The sequence below is a fragment of the Anser anser genome (assembly GCF_964211835.1).
Source record: "Anser anser genome assembly, chromosome: 3".
In the NCBI taxonomy this organism is placed as follows: domain Eukaryota; kingdom Metazoa; phylum Chordata; class Aves; order Anseriformes; family Anatidae; genus Anser; species Anser anser.
The window spans coordinates 119,594,775-119,611,923 of NC_139722.1; the positions used below are offsets into that span (position 1 = coordinate 119,594,775).

Below are 17,149 nucleotides of genomic sequence, written 5' to 3' on the forward strand. Positions count from 1 at the left end.
GGGATTTGCAGCCGATGACATGATGTCACTCAGGCACTAATTCAGTCATCATTTGGGCAAACAGTCTTACCAAGTGATGCGAAGCTGATGAACCAGCCCTGCACAATGCTGATACACGTGTCTGAGCAGCCAGCTAGTATTAGTTGCAAGTACTTGTGTCAGATGCTAGCCAAAACATCCCTCTCCTTTTTGAATTGCAGGCTCTGTTTTGTCTTTTGACTGCCTGTAGTTAAAAGACAAAACTATACTATGTTTCCATACCACTATTCCATATTTCACACCAAAGAAATAAAATCACAAGAAGCAAAGAAAAATAAATAAATAAAAGGGGGGTGTACATCTGTTATACAACTGGGATAGGCATGCATCTTAACTTTGTTCTGAACTTCATACCATTGGCACAAGAGATGATGTACACCTACTGTGCCGAAACTGCACCAAATGGGAAACATGACTGATTCCCTTCTTCAACCACCCCTTTATAGATAGCAATTTCCAAGTGCTGCAGCTGTTGGTAATGAAATCTGATCATCCAACAGTAACCTCATCACCTCGCTACGTGTTCTTTACAGCCTGACTAGTCCTTGTCCCTTCAAAAGCACCTACTTCTACAGTCCGTACATGTGTACATCACAGCCATCACCCAAGACATTCAGGTCAGTGTTGTATAACCTCACACATATTTGTAGCTTACAACATATTGTAGCAATTCTCCCAGCCCTTGGTTCTCTATCCAGCAATGTGTGTACGTATTCCCCTGTACTCACTTGCCAAACCAGCCAGGACCACGCTCGTGCCTCTTCACAACCCCTTTGCTGAGTGTTTATAACTTCTGCATGCACTTATCCACCCACCCAGTGCACAAATTATCTTAAGCAGCAATTTCTGTTAAATGCATCTTGGAGCAGAAATCCACTTTATTAAATTAACAAAGGTAGAAGATCATTAATTTTTACTTCTGAGGACAACTCTGCCTCACACAACTGGCACCTCTTCCTCTAGAATCATTGCTTATATTTTTCCTGAAAACCCTAGCCAACGCAAAATGAAATTTCCTTCTCTGCTTACAATGTGCTTTATCACAGGGTACCAGAGTACCAGGGGAACTTTGTTCCAGGAACCTGTGTAGTTTTATTTCTTTACTGTATGGGGATAGCATCTAGCAGACTTTCTCATGAGTATGTCTCTGGGCAATGGCACTTGATTGACAATTTTGTTTGTTGTTTTATTTTTTGTTTGTTTTTAAAGACATTTTAAAGTATGTCACTGATTTTCATGAACCTCATCACCAAGATGACACCCAGGAAAATATTTCAGCTGAAGTGTTCAGGGATGCCAAGAGATATACACCATTATTTCCAACTTGGTGCAAATTGAGTGCCTTACTTACATACTACTACTTACCTACTTACTTACATAGGCTCTTGAAAATGAATCCCAGCTTCTTGTATCAAAGCCCAGGGCAAGATAAAGGCGTAGGTACCCTCTGGGCTGGAAAGAGGGTGTGTGAAACCAGCTTTCAGCCATATTATTGTATGTGCCTGGCCTAAGTAAACATTGTTTAACTGAAAAATCTGTTCCCTGGGAACAGGGATTGTCAAAATATTAAGATTCTGCCTATATCTTCAAGAGAATTGAGTGATCTCTCTGAAGGATAAGGACTGACTTCAAGACTGTTTGGGCTATTGTTTGCCCAAAGAAGCAGTTCAAAAAATATATTAGTTCAATAACTAGAATAACTTTTCTGGTAGCAGGTTCTAATTGTAGAAAAGTAAAATATGTAATGTAGTATTTACTCCTCCCCCTCAAAACGTTTGGAGGGATCAAAAAGTAACATTGGCAGCTTAATTCAGTTGGACATGTTCTGTACTTTTTCTTCAAGTTCATCCTTCTCTAGAATCTTTTATGAAAAATAATTTAACTGATTTCTCTGCACTGATTTCAGTAGAGATTTCTGGTGTGCATGACCTCCACCACAGTAGGTTGGAGGAACCTCAGAAACAGTAATAGATTCGTTACTCTCTTGCAAGGTTTGGAAGAGCTGCCACAGTGGGCCAGTCTTACATGAAGTTTTTCCTTCAGTGATAGCCAACAAATACAGAATGAATCTTCTGTGGTAGATCCTGGTGGGATTTTTCATTCAGCAGGTAAGAGGATTGCTGAGACAGAGGTTGCATCTTAGAAGTCAACAGGAGTGTCATTTTCTGTGAATTTTCCATCTGAATTCTTTTGGAAAAGTGTTTACAGAGCTTTCCAGGGTCACATAGGAAAGTGGTGGCAGAGAAGTTGTACACTTTTCTCCCTGATTGCAAACATGGTCAGTAGCTCTTGAGTGCTACCTTTGCTTTTGATTTCAAAGTGTGTATCTTATGGATGCATTACTGGAAATTTTTGATTTTACTGTATTTTGATTTTACAGTATTCAAAAAGGTGCCATTGCCTGCTGTGGTGCAAAACATTTCAGGTATCTTCCAAGTTTCCATTGGTTTTAGTGCAGTAAACCAAGGGTAGAGCAGCAGGTGCAGAACAAGAGCAGTGATGAAATGGTTAAAAAAAATCTTTTGAAACCTGAAAGATTCTAAAAGATCTTACTGCTTAGTTTTAAATTTTATGTGTTTTAAAGTGAGCACTGTGACTGGTAGAAGAAAACAAAAAGAAAAAGAAGCAGTAAGATTAGTTATTGAAAAAAAAAACACCACCAAACCAACAAAATCATTAAAATACAAGGCTAGGTGTGTAAAAGAAATGATGTGTTAGGCCTTGGAGTTAAATGGTTCATTTCCTGATTCATTAAAACCTTCCTTCCTCCAGAATAACTGGCAATTGCAAAAGTTCTGCCCTAGAGGGATGTTCAAGTAATAAAGGAGAAAGGATCCAGAGGCAAGTGAAGAAAAGAGTTACAAGAAAGTCCTCCAAAGCTACTTTGCTTGTTTACACATTCAAAAAGGAGGTTGGTTGCTTTGCATTCACAACTCTGCACACACATGCACAACATGTGTATCAGACAATATTCAGGACGGTGCAGAGTGTAGAAAGTAATCTGAGTAAATTTTAATAGCCTCAAAAATATTTTCTTGGGCTCCAGAACAGATACAAAGAAGAGTATCATGAAGGCGCACTCTGTTGAAAGGGTCAGAAAGGAGGGGCATCATACTGCTGTTTGCTGGTTCTATACAACTGAGGTGAAATATCTAGTTTTAAAACGTTATTGCTCTTATGTATCCATTTTTATAAGTAAATTGACCTCATAGCATTTAGCGAATTAGATTAGCACTGTTATTCTGCTTGTACCTGTTGGAAATGTTGAGGAGTAATACATTTAGAGCCATGCAGCTAAGGCAGATCCAAAAGCACAAGGGGCTACAATACACATGGCCATAACAGTAAATTGAGTTAAACTTTACATCACTTAACTGTCATTAAGATGTCTTGTTATAAATAAAAATTAGGTTCTTCATCACCAGAAGCAATATTGCTTGCTAAGAGTTATTCCATGTAAATGGAAAGGGGTTATCCATGCTTTTTCCGTGTAGCGAGTCTAGATTGTTAAAGGGTTTTAGGCAGCTGAAGCTGAAATAAACTATTTAGGGATTATTGCCTAAAAGCAGATAAAATTTTGGCCTGGGTCCTTTCATGGCATTATAAGTCAGCTTCTGGGCTTGCGTATCCTTCTTGGCCAAGATGGACCAATAATGTTAACATTTAGTCTTTGATTTCTCTGTTTTCTGTTCAGCTTAAACTCTCAACTTCTGTAAATGTTCGTAAGATCCATCCACAAAATGATGACAACACTGGATGAGAACAGTGACATATTTATACTTTTGCAGGGGCCAGACCTCGCTGCCTTCAGTGGTCTTTGGCTCAGGCTTACGAACGTTTGTGGAAAACATACTGCACTAGTCACCCAGCTCCAAGAAGAGATTGTTAAACAGATTACTCTGATTTTCCCAAGGTTCCTGGTTTCTCCAGTGTGTCAGAAAACAAACATTGAGGCCTCTTGTGCGAGCAATCATTGTGTGTATGGAATGTGAAACATTTCCAATTTGTACAAGAAAACTCAGTTGCATATATTGTACAAGCATGCACACACAAACATCATGTGGAAATAATAAATGTGTTTATGATGGAGATCTTTGCTTCCTTTATTATTTTAGGATTTTGTCTGGATTTGAAACAATTGTTAAGAGCATTAGCTTCAGTCTTTCATTACTAACACACTCATAATACTGACCTCACCTAATAAGGCAGCTGTATTCCTCCATCTTAAGGTATATCCAATTATTTTTTAAGCATACCAGCTGCTCATACACAAATATGCAAGATTTAGAAAGCTGAACAGCCAACTGAGATCTTGAAAATCCTTTGGTTCTTTTAAACATCAATTTGTATTCAAATTTTGATTCAAATATATTCATATACTTGAATTTATGAGTAGTGAAGTTGTCTGGCTTGTAAACTTCTTACTCATACAGGTAGAAATTATACTTCCAGTTCTGAAATGAAGGTTCATATTTAGTGTAGCTCCAAAAGTACATTTGTAATACATTGGCTGTGTCTCAGTTCCTCCACACCTGGTAAATACAGGGGTGTGCAAGACCCTGCAGCTGAACTGGAGGTGCATTGCTCATGTCCACAGTGGCTCTTTCCAGTGTTGGGTATTTCTTCTTACCTGAAAAAGTATTTTCCCATATTTTCTCCATTTAAACATAAGGAATGACTAAACCTGGCTAATATAGCTAAAACTTATTTTCTAGAAAAATTGCATCACAGTTCTTTCAGCTGGATTTTAAAATTTATTTGTAAAATGACGACATCTTGAATGTAGTGTTTCACTTTGGATTGCAACACTGCAACACTGAATTTGCTCTGAAATTAACTTTCTTCCTTCCATTTTCTTTCTTTCCCACAAATTAAAAAAAAAAAAAAAAAGTCTGGATTCCTAATTCAGACTCAAGCAGTCAAACTCAAAGCAGTTTGTAAGTTGTCAGTGAGTGAAAAGAATCAGTTACTCGCCCAGCAACAATAATTGCCTATTCTGTAAAATACTTCGATAACGTTATTAGTGTGGAGGCCTTTACAAAGTGCCAGCGATTCTATGATGAAAGAACTGCTGAGTTTTTCCAGCTAATGGAGACTTTTCACTAGCGCGAATGAGGACAATATGGGCTTTTAGATATAAAATAGTCCTTGGTCTCTGCACAAGTATAGTACCTTCCTTCTGCTGCCTGCCCAAACTCACCTGTGTGGGGGGATATGGGAAAAGCAGAGACCTCAGCCTGATTTTCCCCGAGAAATGTATGTAAAACAGATAGGACAGTGGAACTACAGGCTGTTTAGAAAGTAATCTGAATGATGCATTGGAGGTATAAATCAGATGCCTATCTTTTATAAAGTGGATATATAATTCCCCCATATAATCCACCTCCTGCACGCGGGAAGCCTTGGAGAGCCTTGAAGACAAAGGACACTAAGTGCTCCTAACTGGGCACTGCTTTCCATCCGTACACTAAGCACCCACTAAAGAAACTCCATACAAGGATTGGGGAGAATGATGAAGTCCGTTTTTAGGATGGGTTTATTTTTATCTTTTTTTGGAAGAGTTTATCATCCCTTTTTTTATACCTCCCTCCAATGAAAGTTTGGAATGACTGAAATAGCACAGTGTGTTGGAGCCATTTTTTCCCCAGGAGACTGATTTTGTTTTATTATTATTGCTGAAGAGAGCAGGAATTTATTAAGCCTAGAAAAGTAGAGGAATTGGAACTTTCCTGCCAAGGTAGATGAATTCCCAAGCTTCTCCAGCCACTCCTGAGAAGCTCTTTTACTGACTTTCCCGTGTAGGGGAGAGGCACTATTATGTCCATATTATCAGCTGACAAATAAAGCAACCAAATTCAGAAAGGGGGAGGAGAGGGGAAATTTGCTCAAAAAAATATTTAAAGACATGAGCTTTCCTGTAGAGGAGTTTGTTTGGTGAGTAATGGATCTCTTGCTACAGACTCCAATTTAAACTGGCTGACCCAGAAGGAAGAAAGTGCCTGGGAAAGAAGCAAAAGCAAATAAATAAAAAGTAAAAAGCAAATAAAAAAATAGGATTTGCCTTTCCCAGTTTTCAAAATTGTGTGGGTATGATGGGACTTTTCTGCCCTACCTCTTAGAGAGGCAACAGCTTTATGTTTGTGCATACCACGCAGCAAAGGGCACAACAGGAGCCTACTACACAGCAGAGTGTGCATTACTCCTTCTCCCTGGCTGATACATACTAATGATATAAAAATTAGTTAATACAGGCAGTTGATGTCTACCACTGGTTCAGAAAATGGAAATCTCTGAGGGTTTCTGGTCTCACAGCTACAGCTCTACCTCCATTTCCACTTCTTGCTCTCCAGATTCCCATTTCCTCTACATTTACACTCCTCCCTTTTCTTTTCCTTCCTTGCCACTTCCCCGTCCATCCATCTTTCATCCCTCAGGTTCTTACGCTTGTCTCCTGCAGTTCCTGTTGAAACAACTTGTGGCCATAGTGGTGGTGATGATGGGTATGAGGAAGGCAGAGCAAGATAAGCTGTAGCTGATGAAATATCCCTCCCCTTTGTAACACAGGAATGGAGAACTTGCTTGGCTCTTAAAATGGAATGGTCTAGACCTTAAAACAAAGCAGAAATTTCTTCTATATTTGAAATACCTCAGATGTAATTAATGTAAGTAATTTCCCCTTTCCTCACTATCTGGATTTTCTGTTTTGTCAAAAAACACTTAAAAGACTACTCATTCATGCTCAGATCTCACGAATGTTAAAGTTCTGTTTATATCAAAGCAAATGGACCCTGGCAAAGCCTGTGCTGCATTCAGGCAGCTGGCAGGCATCAGCATACCTGCTCTGGCTTTAAATTGCCTTGCCTGGGTGTGGTGACAGGGGAATCGAGGTCTGGGGAGTTGCTCACTGGGAGCTGCAGAGCTTTTTGGCTAAATACCACTCACCCATGCATACAGATCCACACTGACATGGTCACCTCTGAACAAGCTGGATCAGGGATGTCTGTCTGATATGCAGTCATGCCTTTGAGTTGCAGTGATCTGCAGAGTTCACCGAGTCAACATCTGAATAGAAAGGCTGATTAGTGCCCTACCCTTTGGCCACCTCATTTCAGTTTCTGCAATGAAGAATGAACTACTGAGGCAGTGATAAATATGGGGGTATGGGAATAAGAGCAATAAGGGGAAAATAGTAGTTCTGCATTTGTCTGGAGATGTAATTTTCAACCTTTTATTATTATTATTACTGAAAGCATATAGAAATTAGGAACGCAGCTCTTTTATTCTAAATTGTTGAACTTACACAGATTTTCTTGTCTGTGTGGGAACGAGGGGTCATGAACAGGGGATGGATGTGATCCTGACCAGCTTTGCAGTGATTTCAGGAGACGCTGCAAGGCCAGCGGTAACGTTAATCCCTAAGGCAGAGGGAACCAGGGCAAAAGAGCAGCACCCAGACTTGCCTTCCCTCTCTTGGTTCCTGTTACACTGGCCTTGCAGAGTGCCAGCTCTCTAGAGGACTGACCTGTGAGAGCACCTTCAAGCACAGAGAAAATGTTCTTTCTAGTCCTCGCAGTGCCTGCAGGGGGATGGAGGGACTGGGGGGAAGCATTGCTATAGGCTTTCACTGCCCTGCTCTTTATTAGGGAGCTTTGGTTCTCTGCCCAGTGGATATAACTGTTTCATATAAAAACTGTTAGGGAAACAAAAGGGAGCTGATATCAATTATTGCTTGAGGTTTCAGCAGCCCTTCACCTCCCTACAGCTGAGCAGTGGCTAATGTGTAGATGTTGTTTGGAAGCTAGGCAACCTTCTACCAGAGTAAGACACGAGCCCTTTTCAATATGTGAACGTGAAGGGAGGTGGGAGTATAAAAATATCCTGCCTTGTGGTTGAGATGGGAAATAAAGTTGCAACATCTGCTTTGCTCCGCATTTTTTTCCTATACTGTGCAGCCTCTTTCCCTTCCAAAAGAGATATAAGATAAAAGGGACGAGATAATAAACCACATTCTCACTCTTTTGTTAATACAAATGCTTGAAAATGACCAAAGGGCATATACAAGTCAAATTAACTGGAAGACAAAAAAGACTGGAGAAGCATTTGCAGTGAGATTCAAAGCCCCCCACTGAACACTGCTTTTCCAGGAAGATGCTGATGTCTCCCAGACAGAAACCTCAGCCCAGGAACAGCTTCTTTGTGAAGGGCGATGCAGTGAGGGAGAAGGGTTTCCAGCCAGGGGTAAGGATGTATGTACGAGGATCTGTGTGTCAGCTGATTACCAGCCTTGGATGGGATGGCAAAGTAGTGATGAGAGTTGTCACGGAAACTGTTAACACGGGGTATTAACTTTTTGCCTATGGAAAAATAATTCAAGCAATATTGTTGTTTATTGCATGGGAGGAGTCTTGTCAAGGTGCTGTTGTAATTCTTAATTCATTTTTAGAAGGAGCATACTTTCGGATAGGTATCTCTGAAGCAGAGATGGGACCAAATTGGAGTTTTGTATCTTCCCAGCTCCCAGAATGAAGGGTGGATTTGTTTTGGCATGTCTGCCCAGATTTGAGCTTGTTTAGAACCCACAATGGGCTTATTCAAATCATAATAATAATAATAATAAAAAAACATCCAGAGGCCTCTTTTTGCTTGCTTTTTGGATGCAGTCCAAAATGGCAGAGCTTTTGCAAGACCAGACTGCCTCCAAATGAACTTAGGAGATTTCCACTGCTGGGGCTGAATGGTGGCTCTGTTGTTTGTGGGATGCTTATGCTGACAGACCCAAACCCGAACCTGGGTCCAGCCTCAGACCTGAACCTCTCTGTTTTGACCTAATCCTATTCCAGACAGAAAGTGGTATATCATGATTTTGAGCCATTTTAAACCTTTTAAAATCTAGCTTAATTTTCAATGTAATGGTGCCACAGGTCTTCGTTTAGCGAAGGCACTTAGAAACATGCCTTAGCTGCGTTAATTCAGCAGACTTTCAAGTGTATCTGTACATCCAGGTTTTGGCATTTGTGCTTTCTGATCTGCATACATGCTGAAATACCTGTGAAAAAGAATAATGTAGGAGGATGACAGCAAGGTAAAAAATGATACCTGGTGTTTTTCCTCAGCTAGAGGTAATAAAGCAGTCCGCGGGACCTTTGTTGTGATTTCACAGTACACGCCAGAAATTAATTTTGGTTTGCGTGTGGGTGTGCTTTTTTCTGTGCCCTCCACCCTCTCCCCCATTATTCCTCTTCCTTCCAATTTTGCTAAAGGTGGTATCGAGATGAGCATTTCTTCAGTGGCTGTTCAGACTTGCCCAAAACGTGTGTGACGGCGCACTCCTACCCACACAGCCACCGGGGCATCGGTCCCCCCCACAAGCCTCAGAGCCCAGGGCTGTGCCCTCACCCCATGCTTCTCTTGCTCCTTTCCAGGTCACCCATCCTGCTGTCTTGGCAGAGAGGTTTGGCAGCCTGCCCTGCAGCCCTTGCGAAGAGGATGGCGAGCCACAGGCCGGATCTCTCCTGCTGCAATATAAGCATCAACATGACTGGTGGCTGTCAGCGTAAGCATCCTTAGTCCCTGGTGTGAATGTATGCATGCCTACCTGAGCTGTACACTAATACTCCTTTCTCATGCCTACCATCTTTTTTCTTTCTCACATACAGCACCTAGCACAAAGGAGACAAAAGTTTCAGATTATTGAAGAGCAAATGTAATTATAATACACGGACAAAACTGCTTTCTGATGGCAGTTAACTAGGCAGTTTATTGCCTATGAGCACCTTCCTGTAACAGGCTAGACATCTTCTGGATAAATAATGCATTTTTAAAGTTGCTGTTATTTGTATTACATGTTCTCAAAACTTCTAACAGAGACCCTATAATTTCAGGAATTAGTCCAGGCATGTAATAAGAGCTAGTCCTTCTGTGGTTGATTTATGGAAGAAAAAAACACCCTCATTGGCAGTCTTTGGGTGAAGAGATTTGGATATATACACAAAGTTATTCACTTTGTGTTGCCATAGTCTTTCATTAATAGTTTGTGTGTGGTATTTTGTTATATGTAACATTTCTTTTTCAAGATCTGGGAGTACATTACATGAGAATGGTTTTGCTGGTAAAATCAGACATATCTGTGGTATTAGGAATTATTCTAGACATAGTTAAGTCTTGTTGCAGTTGTACTTGCTGCAGTGCACAGCTGGGACTGCTACATGTCACAGAGGGCAAACAAGAATGACTTTTCCTTAAAATGAGTATGGAAAGACTCCCATAGGAAATGCCTTTTTTTTTTTTTTTTTTTTTTTTTTAAATCTGTGTGTGGCATAGGAAAAGAATGGGTGGAAGAATGATAACAAGAGAGAGCATGTCTGTGAGAGAGATAAGATTGAAAAGGGCTGGTAAGCAAAAGTGCTCAAAGTTGAGTCCACGTTTGCAAAATTGTGCAGCATTTAGAAAAGCCAATGCTCATTCAGTCGTGTAGCTGGGTACTGAGGTCCTGAAAAACCAAGCCCTCAAAATCAGTAAAATGGAAACCTAAATTCATTTTTTTTTTGAACTCTATGGTAAGGATTCTCCTTTCTCTGTGTTAAAAGTTATGAAAACAAATGCTTGATGGGCACTGATTTTTGGGGTTTGCCCTGACTCTGCTTTTCCAGAGATTTATACACAAGCCCCATCTTGTGCTTTCCCTCCAAAACATCGCTCTGGCTCTGAGAGCAAAGTGGCCCAAGTGCTCTGCCTGCAAAAAGTCTCCTTGCCGTTAACAGCCCGGAGAAAACCAGAATGGATGATGGTGCCTGGCTGAATGACCAGCTGGCTTTTGAAGTACAATATGCACATGCTTATGTGTGTGTGTTTATGTATATGTGTATTAAATATATATACATGTATATACTTTGTGTTTGAATAGACATCCACCCTTCAGCTCTGCTTTCTATGATTAACCTCTATTAGCACTGCAATTACAAATACCTGGTCAATGTCCTCCTTTGATCTAACCTGCCTGTCACTCAATAGTCTTTTAAACTCCGTATTTCCTCTCTGTTTCTTGACGTTCGTCATTGTCTTCCTTCTGAATGCCTGCCTTGCTGTTCTCAAAAGCTGGCCAGAAAGCACGAGGAGGGTAGATTGTAGTATCAAGTACCACGCTTGAGGCCCAGAGGCAGCTGCCATGTCCTAAAAGGTCTCTTTATTCTTTGCAGGCAAAGCTTTGCAATTGCCCAAATAGCAAATATTCACTTCCCTCCCCTTTACCCTTCATGGAAAAAAATCCCCTGGAATAACAATAAGTTCTTCCCTCTTTCCAGCCTAGCCCAGTGTACATTAATACACCTTGTAATTGCTTGTCTCTATTGATTTTAGTCCTTTGCCCTTTTTCTCTCCTTCTTTTTGTATTACAGCTTCATCATTGATCCTATTCACTCTGTTCCCAGTGCTGAAATCTAAGTCCCAAATGCAAGCAGAAAATACTCAGCCATTCATGACAAATTGAATGGCTCAATTTAAGGGGAAGATAGCACCTCATCTACTGTTACTATTCACTACAATAATCTCCATCACTTGTTCACTGGAGAAAGCAGTTTGTCCTGGGTTCAAGTACAGACTATGCTGATGATCTGCGGCTTGAAAGGACTAGAAAGAGCCTTGCATATGACAGGGAGTCACCTTTCTGCCTTTGAAGGTTTTTATGTATTCACATCAATACAATGGTCAACACTACTAAGAGCCCAGGAATGCCATTCTCTTCACCCCCGCCCTGGCAGGATACCAACCCGCTTGCAGCAACACGCCAAAAAATAAGCCAAGAAGGCTAAAATAAGGCCAGATCCTCAGCTGGTAGAAACATGCTGTCAGTGTAAACACTTCTACCGTCGGACCGAGGAAGATTCAGGAGAAAAAGCAAGCTTCAGCATTTTAGCAAATGCTCCACCGAGGATGGCCTCATCAGATGTGTGTACGTGTCTCATGGCCGTCCGCTTGCTGGCTGACATAAAGTCACACATGGCATAGGACCAACCGGTGGCACAAAGACAGAGTGCCAACCTTTCCTGGGCCCATCAAAACTCCTATTGCCAGAAAATGAAGTTTGCAGCTGAACGAGGATGTTCACAGGAAAGAGACTGAACTCTTGAATACTTCTTGGTTTTGGAACTTTTCATAAGATAGCTGAAAATCTCAAAAAGTTTTCTCTGAAAACTGAAAAAAAATCCATTTGATGGTAAATTCTGCCCATAAGGATCTAATTTTGGTATCTCTGTGCTGAAAATGTTCTCCTTCTGGCAAAATTTAACTAAAAATTTTCAGTCAATGAAAACATTTTTCCATTTTTTTCTTGTTAACAGAAATTAAAACATTCATTTTTTTTTCCACGTTTGTGCTGCTGGATAACTAAACAGTTACTGATACAGGATTTGTTTTTGTTTTTCCCTGTTAACTTCATTAGCCATAGCACAATGGATAGTAAATCCCCATTTCCCTGCAGTTTGCCAGCAGTGGAACTATGTTGCTCAGAGTGGAGATAAAATTATATTGGTTACAACAGCAGTGCAGCACACTGATTTCCTGAACCATTCAGGTTTGATGAGCTTTCACATCCCTGACACCAGGAAGGTTTGTGGTGGTATTATTCCCATTAGAGAAGGTTATGTCTTGGTGGGGTAAATTCCAGCCTTTCTCCAGAACCAGCTGTGTGCAGCTATCCAGCTCCCAGATGTTTTGTTTTACCCACAAAAGTTAGGAAGAATAGAAACGCATGCCTGATTTTATCTGTTTTTCAGGTGATGGTATCTCTCCAGGTTTTGATAGATCCTGGCCAGCCAGCAGACTTTTGGGGGGGCTGTTATTTCCTTGCTTTTCCCAGAAGAAGAGAAGCCACATCTGCCTGCCAATTACCCTATTGTAGCTCCCACTCAAATTATGGATACTGCAAAGTGTGAAGAAGCAACCAAGTCACAGTGCAGAAAGAAATGCTAACACGGGCCAGAGCTGACTGGAGGGCTGTCCCCACTAGAGCCCAGCTCCCAGCAGCCAGGGTCTCACTGCAGAGCTTGAGGTGTCCGAGTCCAGATGGCCCTGAGCTGACCTGTGGTGGTTGGAGAGCATCTGCTATGGTCCATTGTACTCTGAGGTTCTGCAGCAAAAACTCATTTCAAGAAGTTTTTCTTCTTGTTGTTAATACTGTATACATTGCTCTCCAGGCTTCACAAAGGACCAGCTTGTGGTTCTTGCCTCTCTTTCAAAAAGGCTTTGAACTGCAGTGAATCATTTAATGCGGTGTTTTAGCTCCATGCTGCATCTGATCAGAGAATCCTGGTGAAGACTGACAATCAAACAGCCAGTAAAAGGAGGAAAATGGTAGTTTATAGTTCTGTTTAACCCAGAGATTTCTTGTAGGTCTTGGCTTCAGCTGAGTTAAACACAGCATGGAAATAGTATTTGTCAAGCTACCTCACCATCTCCAGGCAAAACCACGTAGAAGTTTTATATTTATATATATAGGAAATATTACTTTGCTGAGAAAAACAAAATAAAACATATATTAATTAAACTTTTTAAAGATTGAGGAATATGGCTTTTGGATTATGACCAGTTCTTGTTTTCTCTAGACCAACTTTATCCTCTACATCTCAACACCATTATTCCCTGTTTTGTGTAACTCAGAATGACATCTGAAATGTCAGCAATGGGAGCAAGAGGTGAATTGGTCTTTATAGATCTCACCATGGCAAGCCCTAATTTTTTAATTAAATATTGGATCTTAATGCCAATATAATGCACTATTCAGTAATACTGTTTTCTTGTTATTGTTTCTTGTTTTCAAACTTGTGGGGTAGATAGACGCTGGTCACATTTGACAGCATTTTTCTACCATTTTGAGGGCTGGAAATGTGTTTATTTATTGCAATCATGGCTAAGATTCTTACATAATTATGTGTCTCTCTTTAGTCATAAGTTCTAATGCCCTGGGTATATTAGAAGCTAAAAAGAGGTTTAAAATTTTAACTTTTGCTTAATACAAAACTACCACTTTTTCGTGAAACTTCAATCCCCCCTCCTTGGTTCAGAACTAAGATTAAGTTATTGTAGCTCCCCTGAAGACAGTTAACTTGCTATTCCTATTGAAAGAAACCCTGAGACTGCAAGCCAAAATATTAATACTGAATTACAGAAGACGTTCCTCGGCACTAAGTCCTGGTTTGCATTGCGGCTTTGTGAAAAGGGGGAGGAGAATGGCAGCCTTTTGAAGGAGATGACCAAATTTCTTTTGATCTGTTTTTAAGAGTGCAGAACTTGGTCTAAAGGCCATCCTCAGGCATCACAGACATGACCAATGAGAAACACTGCTTCAAAGGGTGTAGAAGATAAAATTATAGCATTGCTTCAGCTCCCTGTGCACTGAGTTATGCGGGAATGGGTTGCTAAAACTCATTTTATGTTGTCTTTAAATTAAAAATAAATACAAGGGATGGATTATTTGGCAAACTAATTGAGGATTTTTCTTTTGGGCAATTCCTATGCATACTGTGCTTTCTCTTTAGCTCTTTTTGAACTTCAGACAGAGAATTGTAGATTCTTGAATACAGAGCCTGGAATGACTCTCTTCTAACCTGTAGTGCTTGTCTCAAGGCCCCCAAAAAAATCTAATACAGCTTCTGCACTGAGCCCTCTAACGTGTGGTGGACGTGATGCCAGCCAGGAAGGAAGACAGCCAGCTAGATGGATGGAGTCCAAATGAGGGAAATTCCACAGCATCCCTGATAATCTGCTCTAATTTGGTCATATATGGGGCTGTTGATATCCAGCTAAATTGGCTAGTCTAGCATTAAGATGCATTATCTTTGTACCTAAACAAAGTTGTTGACATTACAGTGCTGCTAAGCTACCAAAACACCCTTTAACAGAGAAGAAAATTCTTGTATCTGAAAGTTTCCTAGAACCTGAGTACTAAAAATTGATCAAAACATATTATTAGGAATAATTTAAGTGACTTATAATGAAACCCTTCTTGCAACCCCATTGTTGGTTATAGGATTCTCCACATGTCACAATCAATTTTATCTCATAACATCAGATTATTTTTCTTATTAAACTTCATTTATTGTCTTCAGAAGTGGATTGAACATGAATTGAAACAGCTAGTTTGATTATTTTAGTTTTAGAAAATTCTGATATTTCTCATCTGCAAAAGCTTTCCTGTTAGCGTTGCCATCCTCTTCATCACAGCGGTTTGGTCTACTAACTGCTAATATGTACCATTCATAGACCTCAAGGAGCTGCAGCAAGCTGCTTTAGCACACTGTGCCTTTTGTAAACCAAAAGCTGGGGTCTCAGCTGGTGTGTACTGAGTTAGAAACAATTAGAAATGCTTTAATTGAAGTCAACAGATCTACCTAAATTCACCACATTTGAAAACCCCGCATAGACTGAGCAGCACTTGCAGTTAACAGGGCTCAACTGCTGATTATGACTCATGTGCAGACTGAGAAAATAGGGAATTTTTAAACAATATCCCTTTTTGTGTTGCAAGCAGGTCAAATGCTGTCCTGCTTTTACGATCCTATGGGGAGATGGAGTTTAGGAACATACAAAAGCCTAGAAAAAGAGTTACTGTTGAGGTCACATTTTCATACCCACATTATTGAACTATACCTTTGAAAGACAAAAGAGCAGGCGATGTCCTAACATGCAGTTGTTGCTTAATGATTGTGTTGTTGGTCTGGAGAGGGCGGAGTGGTAGGTTGCTTAACAGCTCTACATTTTCCCATGGTATAATACTGGTGATATGGTTAGCTATAATTAAAGGGTTATATAAATGAGCCATTGGGAAACAAATTAATTTATTTCCTTGGTGGGGCTAGTTATGTAATTTGGGGCTTACACGTTGCTCTGCTTTCCCTTTGAAGCACTCAGCCCCCCCCCCCCAAACCCGGTCCTCCTCTCCCAATTGTTTTAAAATAATTTCAAAACATGTCAAAGGAATGCAGATGTTAAATGCGCTGCAGCTTGAACTTCCTTGAAGCAGCAATGCCCTTAATGAGAAAAAGCTGGAGAGCAGAATGAGACCTGGCTTGTAAAACAGCTTTATGGTATGTTTAGTACTTTATCAGGAAAGGCCTCTGAACAGACTGAGTGGAGCAGCACGTGATGCGGGGAGCTGTCGGTGCCAGTGGGCCACTTCTTGAAAGCAGCACAGACCTGCTGGCCTGCCCCCTTGAAGGCAGAGAAGGATCTGTCGGATCTCATTTGGGGCAGCTTTATTGATTTTGGTGGTGCTCAGCCTTTCTATATGTACTCGGGATCTGGCCTGGTGCTGGGGATAGCAAAAGGAAGGTTAGGCTGGTTCCTACCTCAGTCAGAGAAATTGCCATTTACCTAGGAGATAATAAGATGCTATTAAAAGCCCAGCTTTAAAAGCAAAGCATAACACTAGTTTTTCCTCTCATAAACTCTTATGCCCGTGCTTCTTTTATGAGCTTATAACTAACATCATTAAACTACATCCCATTCTCTGAGCAAATCTTTGTCTTTTTTTTTTTCTTTCCCTTCCCTAGATACACAAAGCCTTGAGCATTAGAAATTTGAAAATAAATTCCTGAAGTTTAATTTTGCATACAAAGCTGTAGTACAGAAAACAAACAATTTCCATGAATGCTATTTGTACTAAAGGCTATATGAGTTTCCTGTAATAGACACCATTTTGGCTTCACAAGAAAATAAAAGCGGAAAAAGTATCATTAAAATGTCTTGACATAAAGATCATGGCTAAACTTCAGACAACTCTTCCAGGCCCCAGCTGTGAGAGTCAAACAAGCTTCCCCAACCGAAGGGAAATATACTTCTTTGATATTTCTAGTGTTGAATGAAAATACACAAAGCATTAGATTAGCTGTGGAACACGCTCTCCTGCCTCTCCTCCTCTGACATACATGCCTTGTGGCAAAAGGTCTCAACCCTAACCTCTAGGACTTGTGGCTGTGGAGGACCGTACTGATGAAGGGGAAAGGCAGCGCTGGTTTTGTTATAAAAGATTTTAAGATTTTTAGTCTCAGGATAAATCCAAGTCCCAGCTGACTACAATGATTTCCTTTTAATATTTTGCTTAATGTAGTGCAGTAAC

The 17,149-nt window shown here is 40.5% G+C and overlaps 1 protein-coding gene across 5 annotated transcripts in view; it reads left to right on the forward strand.

Moving 5' to 3' along the window:
- LOC310896546 (uncharacterized protein) overlaps window positions 1-16,328 on the forward strand; it is a 282,713-nt gene extending 266,385 nt beyond the window's left edge. For all 5 annotated transcript variants that reach the window (XR_014581584.1, XR_014581585.1, XR_014581586.1 and 2 more), the window contains 2 exons: window positions 9,462-9,592; window positions 11,433-16,328. The gene's annotated coding sequence lies outside the window, so the exon portion shown is untranslated. The remainder of the gene's footprint in view (window positions 1-9,461; window positions 9,593-11,432) is intronic.
- The last annotated feature ends 821 nt before the right edge of the window (window positions 16,329-17,149 follow it).